The sequence below is a fragment of the Ambystoma mexicanum genome, chromosome 12 (genome assembly GCF_040938575.1).
Source record: "Ambystoma mexicanum isolate Mex_15411 chromosome 12, UKY_AmexF1_1, whole genome shotgun sequence".
Lineage (NCBI taxonomy): Eukaryota > Metazoa > Chordata > Amphibia > Caudata > Ambystomatidae > Ambystoma > Ambystoma mexicanum.
Genome location: NC_090936.1, coordinates 1,245,594,403 through 1,245,612,986, shown reverse-complemented (window position 1 = coordinate 1,245,612,986; position 18,584 = coordinate 1,245,594,403).

Below are 18,584 nucleotides of genomic sequence, written 5' to 3'. Positions count from 1 at the left end.
TCCTCAGAAGGGGGCAACGGCAGAGGGGGCCGCGCCGCCGGGCCTCCTCGCAACGGGAGTACGTGGAAAAAAATAAAAATAAAAAAGCAGATCTTAAACAGATCTCAGCAGTGCCTCCAACTTGTCGGGGGGAAATTCTGCCGGGGTCGGCCGGGCCGTCCGTAGACCTCCGGGCAGGGAGGCCCCAACTCCTCCCGTATATCCCAAAAGAGATAGAGTATGAGACACACGCAAGAAGCAAGGTGACTCTGCTGTTTATTAGACAAAACGGCAGGGATGGGTCAAGGATCGTACGCGTCCGTCCTGACACACACACAATCGTGGGGCTCGCAGGCCCTTTTTACCTTAGTATGACGCGCTACTTGCGTCACCTTGGAAAGTTTAGCAAAAAACCTATTTCCACTCTGGATTGGTTACTCGAGTGGTAGGGTTAGTATAGCATACATATAGAGAACGGTGTTAGTGGTTGAGGGTTAGTCAGGTGGTATACCTGGGCTGTCCCTTCAATTTGATACATTAAAATTGTTACATGAAGACCTCTGAGGATTGGTCAATGTTAATGGCGTCAGTGATAAGAGCCCCATGTTCTGATTGGTCCGCTCGCGAGCCTCCCAGTCTGAGACTATCGCTGTTCTCAGCTCGCGGTGCACCTGTCATTTGCAACAATGTTTTACTATGGGTAGGTGTAAACAATGTGAGGATTTATTGATATGTTGGGAGGTCGACTACTCCCACTGCTGCAGATGTCCAATCAGTCTTTTAATTGTATCTGCCTGTGTCTTGAAACGTGGGATTCAGGCGTATCCTTCCTCCTGGGCTTGGCATTCTATCAAGTTTGGCTTTGTCACGTGAGGTGGGACCGTGTTTGAGGCAAAATTCAGCACAATTAATATTGTTTTTCTCACTGTGTGCCTTGTTTATCTTGCAGGTGCGACCTTGGCGTCGGCTTGCGGCGTGCGAGATTGCAACATCGTGCCCTTGGCGGTGTGCTTTCGCCGGGCTCATTCTGCAGGGTCAGCAACCGAGCTCTTGCTCATTCAATGTTCATGGAGGCTTTTGCTTGCGGCCTACTTGGGCATGGTGCATAGGTGGAACCGTTTGATGCAGAGCGCTTTAGGTTACGGTATCATATTGCTCTATCCTCAATATCGTGTCTCCGTTATATTCTTCATTATGGTACATGGTTCTTAGAAGAAGCGTGAGCAAGCCTTTTTAGATAAGTTCATTATGCGTCTTGCATTTCTGCATTTTGAGAGCCTATGTGGAAAATAATAAAGATGCTCGTCCGTGGGTATGTCTGTCGCCTACGTCATAGCACTGAGTATGTTCTTCGTGTGGATTGGTGTGGGAGTGTCCAGTGTGCATGTTTGCACAGGTGTGCTGACCGTTGGCTAGGTCGTCATGGCATCTCTAACGACGTGTAGGTTTAGTCGAGTTGATCCATGCCGCAGGTGTCGGCATGGGCAGGGCGCGCTGCTGGGCAGGTAGGTGGGCACATCCGTATGTTCCTGTACCAGGGTATTTGGTCGTCTGGTAGATAGGCAAACTCCTCTCGTGGCGGGTGTCTAGGCCGTGATCCTCTAGGCCAAGCGCGAGAGGGGAAGGGCAGGAGACTGTTCTTCCATTCTCCCACTTCACCACCCCCACGGTTGGGATCAGGAAGCGCCTGCCTTCCCCTGGCCACCTGCAGTACACCACCCGCAGGCCTGGGATCAGGAAGCGTCTGCCTTCCCCTGGCCACCTGCAGTACACCACCCCTAGGGTTGGGATCAGGAAGCGTCTGCCTTCCCCTGGCCACCTGCAGTACATCACCCTCAGGGGTGGGATCAGGAAGCATCTGCTTTCCCCATGCCACCTGCAGTACACCACCCACAGGGCTGGGATCAGGAACCATCTGCCCTCTCCTGCCCACATGCAGTACAACACCTCCAGAGCTAAGATCAGGAAGCACCTGCCTTCCCCATGCCACCTGCAGTACACCACCCCCAGGGCTGGGATCAGGAAGTGTCTGCCTTCCCCTGGCCACCTGCAGTACACCACCCCCAGGGCTGGGATCAGGAAGCATCTGCCTTCCCCTGGCCACCTGCAGTACACCACCCCCAGGGCTGGGATCAGGAAGCGTCTGCATTCCTCTGGCCACCTGCAGTACACCACCGCAGGGTCAGGATCAGGAAACGTCTGCCTTCCGCTGGCCACCTGCAGTACACCACCCCCAGGGTCGGGATCAGGAAGCATCTGCCTTCCCCTGGCCACCTTCACTACACCTCCCGCAGGGTTGGGATCAGAAAGCGTCTGCCTTCCCCATGCCACCTGCAGTCTACCATCCCCAGGGTCGGGATCAGGAAGCTTCTGCCTTCCCCTGGCCACCTGCAGTACACAACCCACAGGGCTGGGATCAGGAAGCTTCTGCCTTCCCCGGGCCACCTGCAGTACACCACCCCCAGGGCTGGGATCAGGAAGCGTCTGCTGTCTCCTGGCCACCTGCAGTACACTACCCCAGGGCTGGTATCAGGAGGCATCTGCCTTCCCCGGCCACCTGCAGTACAACACCCCCAGGGCTGGGATCAGGAAACATCTGCCTTTCCCCGGCCACCTGCAGTACACCACCTTCAGGGCTGGGATCAGGAAGCATCTGCCTTCCCATGGCCACCTGTAGTACACCACCCCCAGGGGTGGTATCAGGAAGCATCTGCCTTCCCCCGGCCACCTGCAGTACACCACCCCCAGGGCTGGGATCAGGAAGTGTCTGCTTTCCACTGGCCACCTGCAGTACACCTCCCCCAGGGCTGGGATCAGGAAGCATCTGCCTTCCCCTGGCCACCTGAAGTACACCACCCCCAGCGCTGGGATCAGGAAGCGTCTGCCTTCCTCTGGCCACCTGTAGTACACCACCCGCAGGGTCAGGATCAGGAAAAGTCTGCCTTCCCCTGGCCACCTGCAGTACACCACCACCAGGGTTGGGATCAGGAAGCATCTGTCTTCCCCTGGCCACCTTCACTACACCTCCCGCAGGGCTGGGATCAGGAAGCGTCTGCCTTCCCCATGCCACCTGCAGTACACCACCCCCAGGGCTGGGATCAGGAAACATCTGCCTTTCCCCGGCCACCTGCAGTACACCTCCCTCAGGTCTGGGATCAGGAAGCGTCTGCCTTCCCCTGGCCACCTGCAGTAAACCACCCGCAGGGCTGGGATCAGGAAGCATCTGCCTTCCCCTGGCCACCTGCAGTACACAACCCCCAGGGCTGGGATCAGGAAGCGTCTGCCTTCCTCTGGCCACCTGCAGTACACAACTCCCAGGGTTGGGACCAGGAAGCATATGTCTTCCCCTGGACACCTGCAGTACACCACCCCCAGGGTTGGCATCAGGAAGCGTCGGTCTTCCCCTGGCTACCTGCAGTACACCACCCCCAGGGCTGGGATCATGAAGCGTCTGCCTTCCCCTGGCCACCAGCAGTACACTACCCCCAGGGTCGGGATCAGGAAGCGTCTGACTTCCCCTGGCCACCTGCAGTACACCACCCCCAGGGTCGGGATCAGGAAGCGTCTGCTTTCCCCTGGCCACCTGCAGTACACCACCCGCAGGGCTAGGATTAGGAAACATCTGCCTTCCTCTGGCCACCTGCAGTACACCACCCGCAGGGCTAGGATCAGGAAGCGTCTGCCTTCCCCTCGTCACCTGTAGTACACCACCCCCAGGGGTGGTATCAGGAAGCATCTGCCTTCCCCTGGCCACCTGCAGTACACCACCCCCAGGGCTGGGATCAGGAAGTGTCTGCTTTCCACTGGCCACCTGCAGTACACCTCCCCCAGGGCTGGGATCAGGAAGCATCTGCCTTCCCCTGGCCACCTGAAGTACACCACCCCCAGGGCTGGGATCAGGAAGCGTCTGCCTTCCCCATGCCACCTGCAGTCCACCACCCCCAGTGTCGGGATCAGGAAGCATCTGCCTTCCCCTGGCCACCTGTAGTACACAACTCCCAGGGTTGGGACCAGGAAGCATATGTCTTCCCCTGGACACCTGCAGTACACCACCCCCAGGGTTGGCATCAGGAAGCGTCGGTCTTCCCCTGGCTACCTGCAGTACACCACCCCCAGGGCTGGGATCAGGAAGTGTCTGCTTTCCACTGGCCACCTGCACTACACCTCCCCCAGGGCTGGGATCAGGAAGCATCTGCCTTCCCCTGGCCACCTGAAGTACACCACCCCCAGGGCTGGGATCAGGAAGCGTCTGCCTTCCCCTGGCCACCTGCAGTACACCACCCCCAGGGCTGGGATCAGGAAGTGTCTGCTTTCCACTGGCCACCTGCAGTACACCACCCCCAGGGCTGGGATCAGAAAGTGTCTGCTTTCCACTGGCCACCTGCAGTACACCACCCCCAGGGTCGGGATCAGGAAGCGTCTGCCTTCCCCTGGCAACCTGCAGTACACCATCCCCAGGGCTGGGATCAGGAAGCGTCTGCCTTCCCCATGCCACCTGCAGTCCACCACCCCCAGTGTCGGGATCAGGAAGCATCTGTCTTCCCCTGGCCACCTGTAGTACACAACCCCCAGGGTTGGGACCAGGAAGCATATGTCTTCCCCTGGACACCTGCAGTACACCACCCCCAAGGTTGGCATCAGGAAGCGTCGGTCTTCCCCTGGCTACCTGCAGTACACCACCCCCAGGGCTGGGATCATGAAGCGTCTGCCTTCCCCTGGCCACCAGCAGTACACCACCCCCAGGGTCGGGATCAGGAAGCGTCTGACTTCCCCTGGCCACCTGCAGTACACCTCCCCCAGGGTCGGGATCAGGAAGCGTCTGCTTTCCCCTGGCCACCTGCAGTACACCACCCGCAGGGCTAGGATTAGGAAACATCTGCCTTCCTCTGGCCACCTGCAGTACACCACCCGCAGGGCTAGGATCAGGAAGCGTCTGCCTTCCCCTCGTCACCTGTAGTACACCACCCCCAGGGGTGGTATCAGGAAGCATCTGCCTTCCCCTGGCCCCCTGCAGTACACCACCCCCAGGGCTGGGATCAGGAAGTGTCTGCTTTGCACTGGCCACCTGCAGTACACCTCCCCCAGGGCTTGGATCAGGAAGCATCTGCCTTCCCCTGGCCACCTGAAGTACACCACCCCCAGGGCTGGGATCAGGAAGCGTCTGCCTTCCTCTGGCCACCTGTAGTACACCACCCGCAGGATCAGGATCAGGAAAAGTCTGCCTTCCCCTGGCCACCTGCAGTACACCACCCTCAGGTCTGGGATCAGTAAGCGTCTGCCTTCCCCTGGCCACCTGCACTACACCACCCGCCGGGCTGGGATCAGGAAGCGTCTGCCTTCCCCCGGCCACCTGCAGTACACCACCCCCATGGTTGGGATCAGGAAGCGTGTGCCTTCCCCTGGCCACCTGCAGTACACCACCCGCAGGGCTGGGATCAGGAAGCGTCTGCCTTCCCCTGGCCAACTGCAGTACATCACCCTCAGGGCTGGGATCAGGAAGCATCTGCCTTCCCCATTCCACCTGCAGTACACCACCCACAGGGCTGGGATCAGGAACCATCTGTCCTCTCCTGGCCACCTGCAGTACACCACCTCCAGCGCTGGGATCAGGAAGCGTCTGCCTTCCCCATGCCATCTGCAGTACACAACCCCCAGGGCTGGGATCAGGAAGTGTCTGCCTTCCCCTGGCCACCTGCAGTCCACCAACCCAGGGCTGGGATCAGGAAGCATCTGCCTTCCCCTGGCCACCTGCAGTAAACCACCCGCAGGGCTGGGATCAGGAAGCATCTGCCTTCCCCTGGCCGCCTGCAGTACACAACCCCCAGGGCTGGGATCAGGAAGCGTCTGCCTTCCTCTGGCTACCTGCAGTACACCACCGCAGGGTCAGGATCAGGAAACGTCTGCCTTCCGCTGACCACCTGCAGTACACCACCCCAGGGTCGGGATCAGGAAGCATCTGCCTTCCCCTGCCACCTGCTGTGCATCACTCCCAGGGTTGGGATCAGGAAGCGACTGCCTTCCCCTGGCCACCTGCTGTACACCACTCCCAGGGTTGGGATCAGGAAGCGTCTGCCTTCCTCTGGCCACCTGCAGTACACCACCCGCAGGGCTGGGATCAGGAAGCGTCTACCTTCCCCTGGAGACCTGCTGTACACCACCCACAAGGTCGGGATCAGGAAGCGTCTGCCTTCCCCTGGCCACCTTCACTACACCTCCCGCAGGGCTGGGATCAGGAAGCGTCTGCCTTCCCCATGCCACCTGCAGTCTACCACCCCCAGGGTCGGGATCAGGAAGCTTCTGCCTTCCCCTGGCCACCTGCAGTACACCACCTGCAGCGCTGGGATCAGGAAGCTTCTGCCTTCCCATGGCCACCTGCAGTACACCACCCCCAGGGCTGGGATCAGGAAGCGTCTGCCGTCTCCTTGCCACCTGCAGTACACCACCCCCACGGTTGGGATCAGGAAGCGTGTGCCCTCTCCTGGCCACCTGCAGTGCACTGCCCCAGGGCTGGGATCAGGAGGCATCTGCCTTCCCCGGCCACCTGCAGTACAACACCCCCATGGCTGGGATCAGGAAACATCTGCCTTTCCCCGGCCACCTGCAGTAAACCACCCTCAGGGCTGGGATCAGGAAGCGTCTGCCTTCCCCTGGCCACCTGCAGTACACCACCCCCAGGGCTGGGATCAGGAAGTGTCTGCTTTCCCCTGGCCACCTGCAGTACACCACCCCCAGGGCTGGGATCAGGAAGCATCTGCCTTCCCCTGGCCAACTGCAGTACACCACCCCCAGGGCTGGGATCAGGAAGCATCTGCCTTCCCCATGCCACTTGTAGTCCACCACCCCCAGTGTCGGGATCAGGAAGCTTCTGCCTTTCCCTGGCCACCTGCAGTACACAACCCGCAGTGGTGGGATCAGGAAGCGTCTGCCTTCCCCTGGCCACCTGCAGTACACCACTCGCAGGGATGGGATCAGGAAGCATCTGCCTTCCCTGGCCACCTGCAGTACACCACCTTCAGGGTTGGGATCAGGAAGCGTCTGCCTTTCCCTGGCCACCTGCAGTACACCACCCCCAGGGTTGGGATCAGGAAATGTCTGTCTTCCCCTGGCCACCTGCAGTACACCACCCCCAGGGTCTGGATCAGGAAGCGTCTGCCTTCCCCATGCCACCTGCAGTACACCACCCCCAGGGTCGGGATCAGGAAGCGTCTGTCTTCCCCTGGCAACCTGCAGTACACCATCCCCAGGGCTGGGATCAGGAAGCCTCTGCCTTCCCCATGCCACCTGCAGTCCACCACCCCCAGTGTCGGGATCAGGAAGCATCTGCCTTCCCCTGGCCACCTGTAGTACACCACCCCCAGGGTTGGGACCAGGAAGCATCTGTCTTCCCCTGGACACCTGCAGTACACCACCCCCAGGGTTGGCATCAGGAAGCGTCGGTCTTCCCCTGGCTACCTGCAGTACACCACCCCCAGTGCTGGGATCATGAAGCGTCTGCCTTCCCCTGGCCACCAGCAGTACACCACCCCCAGGGTCTGGATCAGGAACCGTCTGCCTTCCCCTGGCCACCTGCAGTACACCACCCCCAGGGCTGGGATAAGGAAGCGTCTGCCTTCCCCTGGCCCCCTGCAGTACACCACCCCCAGGGTCGGGATCAGGAAGCGTCTGCTTTCCCCTGGCCACCTGCAGTACACCACCCGCAGGGCTAGGATCAGGAAACGTCTGCCTTCCCCTGGCCACCTGCAGTACACCACCCGCAGGGCTAGGATCAGGAAGCGTCTGCCTTCCCCTGGCCACCTGTAGTACACCACCCCCAGGGGTGGGATCAGGAAGCGTCTGCCTTCCCCTGGCCACCTGGAGGACACCACCCCCAGTGCTGGGATCAGGAAATGTCTGCCTTCCCCTGGCCACCTGCAGGACACCACCCCCAGTGCTGGGATCAAGAAGTGTCTGCCTTCCCCTGGCCACCTGCAGTACACCACCCGCAGGGCTGGGATCAGGAAGCATCTGCCTTCTCTGGCCACCTGCAGTACACAACCCGCAGGGCTGGGATCAGGAACCGTATGCCTTCCCCTGGCCACCTGCAGTACACCATCTGCAGGGCTGGGATCAGGAAGTGTCTGCCTTCCCCTGGCCACCTGCTGTACACCACTCCCAGGGTTGGGAACAGGGAGCATCTGCCTTCCCCTGGGCACCTGCAGTACACCACCCGCAGAGCTGGGATCAGGAAGCATCTGCCTTCCCCTAGCGACCTGCTGTACATCACCCGCAAGGTCGGGATCAGGAAGCGTCTGCCTTCCCTTGGCCACCTGCAGTACACCACCCCCATGGTCGGGATCAGAAAGCTTATGCCTTCCCCTGGCCACCTGGAGTAAACCACTCCCAGGGCTGGGATCAGGAAGTGTCTGCCTTTCCCGGGCCACCTGCAGTACACCACCCTCAGGGCTCGGATCAGGAAGCGTCTGTCCTCCCCTGGCCACCTGCAGTACACCACCCACAGGGCTGGGATCAGGAAGTGTATGCCTTTCCCTGGCCTCCTGCACTACACCACCCCCAGGGCTGGGATCAGGAAGCATCTGCCTTTCCCTGGCCACCTGCAGTACACCACCCACAGGGCTGGGTCAGGAAGCGTCTGCCATCTCCTGGCCACCTGCAGTACACCACCCCCAGGGCTGGGATCAGGAAGCATCTGCCTTCCCTTGGCCACCTGCTCTACACCACTCTCAGGAAGCATCTGCCTTCTCCTGGCCACCTGCAGTACACTGCTTGCAGGGCTGGGTTCAGGAAGCGTCTGCCTTCCCTTGGCCACCTGCTGTACACCACTGTTAGGCGGAAACCTGTGCAGTTCCCTCTGGGACCACTGCAAAAGATTTAGGACTACAGGTGTTTGGCAGTAAACCCACTTGGTAGCAGTCTGTACCACACAGATTCACTTGGCAGCTGTGGCTGAGCAGTCAGACTTCCCTCAAGAAGAGTTAAGCAGTATGTGGAGTATACAAAATAGGGCAATTTACACAGTAGAACGAGCAAACACGGACAGAGCTTCGGTGCAAAGATATATAGGTATTTATTTATAACAACACATCCATGAAAAACACTCTGGCACTAATACGGCAAACAACTTCAATCACAATTACTATAAGTAGATCAATCCCCCTATCAATAGTTCGACAAGTCTAGGTTCAACGGCACCACTTATTTGCAGACAGAGGTGAATGCTTTAACCTAGATGGCACTCCAGTATTCGTTAGGACGGGAGAGAAAAGAAGGCAGGTTATGAAATCAACTCGGTACCAACACTTTTACGAACAAATGCAAGGCAAGTAAGGCAGGGTCTACTGTAGATCGTAAAGTTCAGAGGATAGGCCCACTCGGAGAGAGGGAAGGCAATATGTCCCAAAAAGTATCGAAGTGGAAATGCACTTCGTGTCTTTGTCGCAAATTGTTATAGGAAGATTGGACCAGTTCAGAACAGAAAGTTAAGAAAGCTTGGAGGCGACCCAAGGGAGAGGTGAGGATTAAGACACCTCACTCTATCCGACACAAGGGAAGCCAGGCGGACACAGTACCTTGTTTGTGGAGAGACAGCTCCGGCGGGGGCAGTTGTTCCTGGTGGTGGATGCAAGTCGGGGCTTTGCCAAGAGAAGAGATGATCTCGTAGTCGTAGGAAAGTTGAAGATCATTGCACCACCAGGGAAGAGACCAGCCGCGGAGTGCTCCGTCACAAGGCACCACCTTTTGGTCACGGTACAGTGGTAGTGGCTATCCGGTTGCCGGGGTGCTCTGCACGGGCAATTCGACCGCTACGTCCTGGAACGAAGAAAAAGCAAAGGGGGACTGGTTGTTCTCACCAGTCAGGGGAAGAAGACTCTCCGGCCGGGAGATCTCCTCTGTCGTAGGGAAGTGGTCAGACAGTTCAGCAGGGCTCCACCGGAGGTGTCGTTGTTGCAGGTCGGCTCAGCTTTACCCTCGTCGGATTCTTAGGTCCTGTGGCGACTTTCTAAAGATCCAGTCCCAAAAGCCCTACTTTTATGCCGAAAACCCTCATTCATTCAGCCTAGCTGTCAATCAAAACACGCTAAGTGGTGAGCGGGGGGGCGGTCAGAAATGCCCATAACATACCTGTCTGCTGGGTGAGTCTAATTACAAGGGCATGTGCACTGTTGAATTGGGGGGGGGGGTCAGAAATGTCCATAACATACCTGGCCGCTGGGTGAGTCTAACTACAAGGGCATGTGCACTGTTGAATTGGGGGGGGTCAGAAATGTCCATAATGTACCTGGCTGCTGGGTGAGTCAAATTACAAGGGCATGTGCACTGTTGAATTGGGGGAGGGGGCAGGAAACACCATAACATACGTGGCAGCTGGGTGAGACTAATTACAAGGGAATGTGCACTGTTGAATTGGGGGAGGGGGCAGGAAACACCATAATATACCTGGCTGCTGGGTGAGTCTAATTACAAGGGCATGTGCTCTGTTGAATTGAGAGGGGCAGGAAACACCATAACATACCTGACTGCTGAGTGAGTCTAATTACAAGGGCATGTGCACTGTTGAATTGGGGGGGGGTCAGAAATGTCCATAACATACCTGGCTGCTGGGTGAGTCTAACTACAAGGGCATGTGCTCTGTTGAATTGGGGGAGGGGGCAGGAAACACCATAACATATGTGGCTGCTGGGTGAGTCTGATTACAAGGGCATGTGCACTGTTGAATTGGGGGAGGGGGCAGGAAACACCATAACATACCTGGCTGCTGGGTGAGTCTAATTACAAGGGCATGTGCTCTGTTGAATTGGGGGGGGGGGTAGGAAACACCATAACATACCTGGCTGCTGGGTGACTTTAATTACAAGGGCATGCGCATTGTTGAATTGGGGGGGGGCAGAAATGTCCATAACATACCTGGCCGCTGGGTGAGGCTAACTACAAGGGCATGTGCACTGTTGAATTGGGGGGGAGGGGGTCAGAAATGTCCATAACATACCTGGCTGCTGGGTGAGTCAAACTACAAGGGCATGTGCACTGTTGAATTGGGGGAGGGGGCAGGAAACACCATAACATACGTGGAAGCTGGGTGAGTCTAATTACAAGGGAATGTGCACTGTTGAATTGGGGGAGGGGGCAGGAAACACCATAACATACCTGGCTGCTGAGTGAGTCTAATTACAAGGGCATGTGGTCTGTTGAATTGGGGGGGCAGGAAACACCATAACATACCTGGCTGCTGGGTGAGTCTAATTACAAGGACATGTGCACTGTTAAATTGGGGCGGGGGCAGAAATGTCCATAACATACCTGGCTGCTGGGTGAGTCTAACTACAAGGGCATGTGCTCTGTTGAATTGGGGGAGGGGGCAGGAAACACCATAACATATGTGGCTGCTGGGTGAGTCTAATTACAAGGGCATGTGCACTGTTGAATTGGGGGAGGGGGCAGGAAACACCATAACATACCTGGCTGCTGGGTGAGTCTAATTACAAGGGCATGTGCTCTGTTGAATTGGGGGGGGGGGGCAGAAAACACCATAACATACCTGGCTGCTGGGAGAGTCTAATTACAAGGGCATGTGCACTGTTGAATTGGGGGGGGGGTCAGAAATGCCCATAACATACCTGGCTGCTGGGTGAGTCTAATTACAAGGGCATGTGCACTGTTGAATTGGGGGGGGGTCAGAAATGTCCATAACATACCTGGCCACTGGGTGAGTCTAACTACAAGGGCATGTGCACTGTTGAATTGGGGGAGGGCCAGGAAACACCATAACATACCTGGCTGCTGGGTGAGTCTAACTACAAGGGCATGTACTCTGTTGAATTGGGGCAGGGGGCAGGAAACACCATAACATACCTGGCTGCTGGGTGAGTCTAACTACAAGGGAATGTGCACTGTTGAATTGGGGGAGTGGGCAGGAAACACCATAACATACCTGGCTGCTGGGTGAGTCTAATTACAAGGGCATGTGCACTGTTGAATTGGGGGAGGGGGCAGGAAACACCGTAACATACCTGGCTTCTGGGTGAGTCTAACTACAAGGGAATGTGCACTGTTGAATTGGGGGAGTGGGCAGGAAACACCATAACATACCTGGCTGCTGGGTGAGTCTAATTACAAGGGCATGTGCACTGTTGAATTGGGGGAGGGGGCAGGAAACACCATAACATCCCTGTCTGCTGGGCGAGTCTAACTACAAGGGCATGTGCTCTGTTGAATTGGGGGGTGGGCAGGAAACACCATAACATACCTGGCTGCTCAGTGAGTCTAACTAAAAGGGCATGTGCTCTGTTGAATTGGGGGAGGGGGCAGGAAATACCATAACATACCTAGCTGCTGTGTGAGTCTAATTACAAGGGCATGTGCACTGTTGAATTGGGGAAGGGGGCAGGAAAAACCATAACATACCTGGCTGCTGGGTGAGTCTAACTACAAGGGAATGTGCACTGTTGAATTGGGGGAGGGGGCAGGAAACACCATAACATACCTGGCTGCTGGGTGAGTCTAACTACAAGGGAATGTGCACTGTTGAATTGGGGGAGTGGGCAGGAAACACCATAACATACCTGGCTGCTGGGTGAGTCTAATTACAAGGGCATGTGCACTGTTGAATTGGGGAGGGGGCAGGAAACACTGTAACATACCTGGCTTCTGGGTGAGTCTAACTACAAAGGAATGTGCACTGTTGAATTGGGGGAGGGGCAGGAAACACCATAACATACCTGGCTGCTGGGTGAGTATAATTACAAGGGCATGTGCACTGTTGAATTGGGGGAGGGGGCAGGAAACACCAGGGGGTGGGCAGGAAACACCATAACATACCTGGCTGCTGGGTGAGTCTAATTACAAGGACATGTGCACAGTTGAATTGGGGGAGGGGCCAGGAAACACCACAACATACCTGGCAGCTGGGTGAGTCTAACTACAAGGGCATGTGCACTGTTGAATTGGGGGGTTGGCAGAAAACACCACAACATACCTGGCTGCTGGGTGAGTCTAATTACAAGGGCATGTGCACTGTTGAATTGGGGGAGGGGGCAGGAAACACCATAACATACCTGGCTGCTGGGTGAGTCTAACTACAAGGGAATGTGCACTGTTGAATTGGGGGAGGGGGCAGGAAACACCATAACATACCTGGCTGCTGGGTGAGTCTAATTACAAGGGCATGTGCACTGTTGAATTGGGGGAGGGGGCAGAAAACACCATAACATACCTGGCTGCTGGGTGAGTCTAACTACAAGGGCATGTGCACTGTTGAATTGGGGGAGGGGGCAGGAAACACCATAACATACCTGGCTGCTGGGTGAGTCTAATTACAAGGGCATGTGCTCTGTTGAATTGGGGGGGGGCAGGAAACACCATAACATACCTGGCCGCTGGGTGAGTCTAACTACGAGTGCATGTGCACTGTAGAGTTGGGGGAGGGGCAGGAAACACCATAACATACCTGGCTGCTGGGTGAGTCTAACTACAAGGGCATGTGCTCTGTTTAATTGGGGGAGGGGGCAGGAAACACCATAACATACCTGGCTGCTGGGTGAGTCTAACTACAAGGGCATGTGCTCTGTTGAATTGGGGAGGGGGGCAGGAAACACCATAACATACCTGGCTGCTGGGTGAGTCTTACTACAAGGGCATGTGCACTGTTGAATTGGGGGAGGGGGCAGGACACACCATAACATACGTGGCTGCTGGGGGAGTCTAAATACAAGGACATGTGCACTGTTGAATTGGGGGAGGGGCAGGAAACACCATAACATACCTGGCTGCTGGGTGAGTCTAATTACAAGGGCATGTGCACTGTTGAATTGGGGGAGGGGCAGGAAACACCATAACATACCTGGCTGCTGGGTGAGTCTAACTACAAGGGTATGTGCACTGTTGAATTGGGGGAGGGGGCAGGAAACACCATAACATACCTGGCTGCTGGGTGAGTCTAACTACAAGGGCATGTGCTCTGTTGGATTGGGGGAGGGGTTCAGGAAATACCATATCATACCTGGCTGCTGGGTGAGTCTAACTACAGTCTATCTACAAGGGCATGTGCACTGTTGAATTGGGGGAGGGGGCAGGAAACACCAGGGGGTGGGCAGGAAACACCATAACATACCTGGCTGCTGGGTGAGTCTAATTACAAGGACATGTGCACAGTTGAATTGGGGGAGGGGCCAGGAAACACCACAACATACCTGGCAGCTGGGTGAGTCTAACTACAAGGGCATGTGCACTGTTGAATTGGGGGGTTGGCAGAAAACACCACAACATACCTGGCTGCTGGGTGAGTCTAATTACAAGGGCATGTGCACTGTTGAATTGGGGGAGGGGGCAGGAAACACCATAACATACCTGGCTGCTGGGTGAGTCTAACTACAAGGGAATGTGCACTGTTGAATTGGGGGAGGGGGCAGGAAACACCATAACATACCTGGCTGCTGGGTGAGTCTAATTACAAGGGCATGTGCACTGTTGAATTGGGGGAGGGGGCAGGAAACACCATAACATACCTGGCTGCTGGGTGAGTCTAACTACAAGGGCATGTGCACTGTTGAATTGGGGGAGGGGGCAGGAAACACCATAACATACCTGGCTGCTGGGTGAGTCTAATTACAAGGGCATGTGCTCTGTTGAATTGGGGGGGGGGGCAGGAAACACCATAACATACCTGGCTGCTGGGTGAGTCTAATTACAAGAGCATGTGCACTGTTGAATTGGGGGGGTCAGAAATGTCCATAACATACCTGGCCGCTGGGTGAGTCTAACTACGAGTGCATGTGCACTGTAGAATTGGGGGAGGGGCAGGAAACACCATAACATACCTGGCTGCTGGGTGAGTCTAACTACAAGGGCATGTGCTCTGTTTAATTGGGGGAGGGGGCAGGAAACACCATAACATACCTGGCTGCTGGGTGAGTCTAACTACAAGGGCATGTGCTCTGTTGAATTGGGGAGGGGGGCAGGAAACACCATAACATACCTGGCTGCTGGGTGAGTCTTACTACAAGGGCATGTGCACTGTTGAATTGGGGGAGGGGGCAGGACACACCATAACATACGTGGCTGCTGGGGGAGTCTAATTACAAGGGCATGTGCACTGTTGAATTGGGGGAGGGGCAGGAAACACCATAACATACCTGGCTGCTGGGTGAGTCTAATTACAAGGGCATGTGCACTGTTGAATTGGGGGAGGGGCAGGAAACACCATAACATACCTGGCTGCTGGGTGAGTCTAACTACAAGGGTATGTGCACTGTTGAATTGGGGGAGGGGGCAGGAAACACCATAACATACCTGGCTGCTGGGTGAGTCTAACTACAAGGGCATGTGCTCTGTTGGATTGGGGGAGGGGTTCAGGAAATACCATATCATACCTGGCTGCTGGGTGAGTCTAACTACAGTCTATCTACAAGGGCATGTGCACTGTTGAATTGGGGGAGGGGGCAGGAAACACCATAACATACCTGGCTGCTGGGTGAGTCTAATTACAAGGGCATGTGCTCTGTTGAATTGGGGGGCGGGCAGGAAACACCATAACATACCTGGCTGCTGGGTGAGTGTAATTACAAGGGCATGTGCACTGTTGAATTGGGGGAGGGGGCAGGAAACACCACAACATACCTGGCTGCTGGGTGAGTCTAACTACAAGGGCATGTGCACTGTTGAATTGGGGGGGGCAGAAAACACCATAACATACATGGCTGCTGGGTGAGTCCAATTACAAGGGAATGTGCACTGTTGAATTGGGGGAGGGGCAGGAAACACCATAACATACCTGGCTTCTGGGTGAGTCTAACTACAAGGGCATGTGCACTGTTGAATTGGGGGAGGGGGCAGGAAACACCATAACATACCTGGCTGCTGGGTGAGTCTAACTACAAGGGCATGTGCTCTGTTGAATTGGGGGGTGGGCAGGAAACACCATAACATATCTGGCTGCTGGGTGAGTCTAACTACAATGGCATGTGCACTGTTGAATTGGGGGAGAGGGCAGGAAACACCACAACATACCTGGCTGCTGGGTGAGTCTAACTACAAGGGCATGTGCACTGTTGAATTGGGGGGGGGGGCAGAAAACACCACAACATACCTGGCTGCTGGGTGAGTCTAATTACAAGGGCATGTGCACTGTTGAATTGGGGGAGGGGGCAGGAAACACCATAACCTACCTGGCTGCTCAGTGAGTCTAACTACAAGGGAATGTGCACTGTTGAATTGGGGGAGGGGGCAGGAAACACCATAACATACCTGGCTGCTGGGTGAGTCTAACTACAAGGGTATGTGCACTGTTGAATTGGGGTAGGGGGCAGGAAACACCATAACATACCTGGCTGCTGGGTGAGTCTAATTACAAGGGCATGTGCACTGTTGATTTGGGGGAGGGGGCAGGAAACACCATAACATACCTGGCTGCTGGGTGAGTCTAACTACAAGGGCATGTGCTCTGTTGAATTGGGGAGAGGGCAGGAAACACCATAACATACCTGGCTGCTGGGTGAGTCTAACTACAAGGGCATGTGCACGGTTGAATTGGGTGTGGGCAGGAAACACCACAACATACCTGGCTGCTCGGTGAGTCTAAATACAAGGGCATGTGTACTGTTGAATTGGGGGAGGGGGCAAGAAACACCATATCATACCTGGCTGCTGGGTGAGTCTAACTACAAGGGCATGTGCACTGTTGAATTGGGGGAGGGGGCAGGAAACAACATAACATACCTGGCTGCTGGGTGAGTCTAACTACAAGGGCATGTGCACTGTTGAACTGGGGGAGGGGGCAGGAAACACCATAACATACCTGGCTGCTGGGTGAGTCTAACTACAAGGGTATGTGCACTGTTGCATTGTGGGAGGGGGCAGGAAGCACCATAACATACCTGGCTGCTGGGTAAGTCTAATTACAAGGGCATGTGCACTGTTGAATTGGGGAGTGGGCAGGAAACACCACAACATACCTGGCTGCTGGGTGAGTCTAACTGCAAGGGCATTTGCACTGTTGAATTGGGGAGGGGGCAGAAAGCACCATAACATACCTGGCTGCTGGGTGAGTCTAACTGCAAGGGCATTTGCACTGTTGAATTGGGGAGGGGGCAGAAAGCACCATAACATGCCTGGCTGCTAGGTGAGTCTAACTACAAGGGCATGTGCACTGTTGCATTATGGGCATGTACAACACCCTTCACCAGGGGCTGTGCGCAGTGTATGCATACATCCATTATTCCTCCTACTTCTATGCGCTCATACAATTATTAAAACAACTGTTGTCAAATCTAACAGAGCAATAGGGGAGGATGATAAGGCGACTCCGGACAGATCAAAAAACAAGTCTCAAGCTCTTTCTACTCGGCTCCACAAATAGCCACCACTATGCGTTACCACGGCCAAAGACCCCCAGCTACTTTCCTTGGTGAGTTGGAACACAAGAGGGTTCCTCCACTTAACATCCCCCAGGGATATTAATTTAGGGGGATATGACATTTTATGCCTACAAGAGCTCTGGCTAAAAACTAAACCAACACTTGATGGATTTGAGATTGCCTTCTCAGAAGCATTGACAGGAGACAAAGGCAGGCCCTCTTCAGGACTACTCATTGCAGTCCGGATGGGAATTGGCTTAGAAATAGTCAAGATCGTCTTGAAATCGCCTTTCGTCCTGGTGGTACTTATCTCCTGGCTGCGCAAAAGAGGCTGGCGGAGAGCATTTTACGCACACTCGTTTACTGGTTATGTCCATCTATTGGAACCCTAAAGCAATTCAAAGGGCACCACTGTTTGACCTAGTTTCATCTACATTGGACTCTGTTTACTTAGAGCAAGGAGATTGTGAGGTCATTGTTTGCGGAGATCTGAACATTAAATGCCCCATGGCTGTTTCTGAATCTACAGGGCCCTCACAGTACAAACCCTGCCAACGAGGAATATACTGGCTCAAACTGATGAAGGCAAGACAACTCTTTAACACAGCAACTGTACTACAGGACTCCAACAAATTACCAACATGGAAGCGTGGTCTGACTCATTCAACCATTGACTATATTTTTGCCACAGAATTTCTCCTTGCTCGGCTGTCCGAATGCAGCGTCCATCAATCAACCCAAAGTGACCATAACCTTCTGGTTATTAAATGGGCAGCAACAAAACCCTCATCTGCCCATTACTTGGGAAGAATCGAACCAGAAGGTAAAGAAAACCGGGTAAGGGTCACCCGGGCAAACATTAGAGACATCACAGCATCTTATGGAAGTAGGGGGAATCATCTTGAGATCGACTACAGACCACTTTTGGAACCCTACAGATCAACAACGAAAGGTGTACAGGTTCCAAACTCAGAGTCTCTACTCCATATACACAATTTTGACGTCCTACTGGTGGCGAAGCAAAATATACTCTGGACAGCGAAAAGAACCACCGCAAGATACAACACGGCTACAAATAGAATCCATGCAATTGAGGCAACGAGATCTTCCAAAAGTTGGCTACGATCACATCGCTTAGCACCGTATCAAAAAGACTCTGAAGCCATACTAGAACAAATCAAGAACAGCAATTCAAGAGAGTTCTGGAAATTGATCAACCTACAGGCCAAAGAGGCAGATTCAATGATGTCAAATGGAATT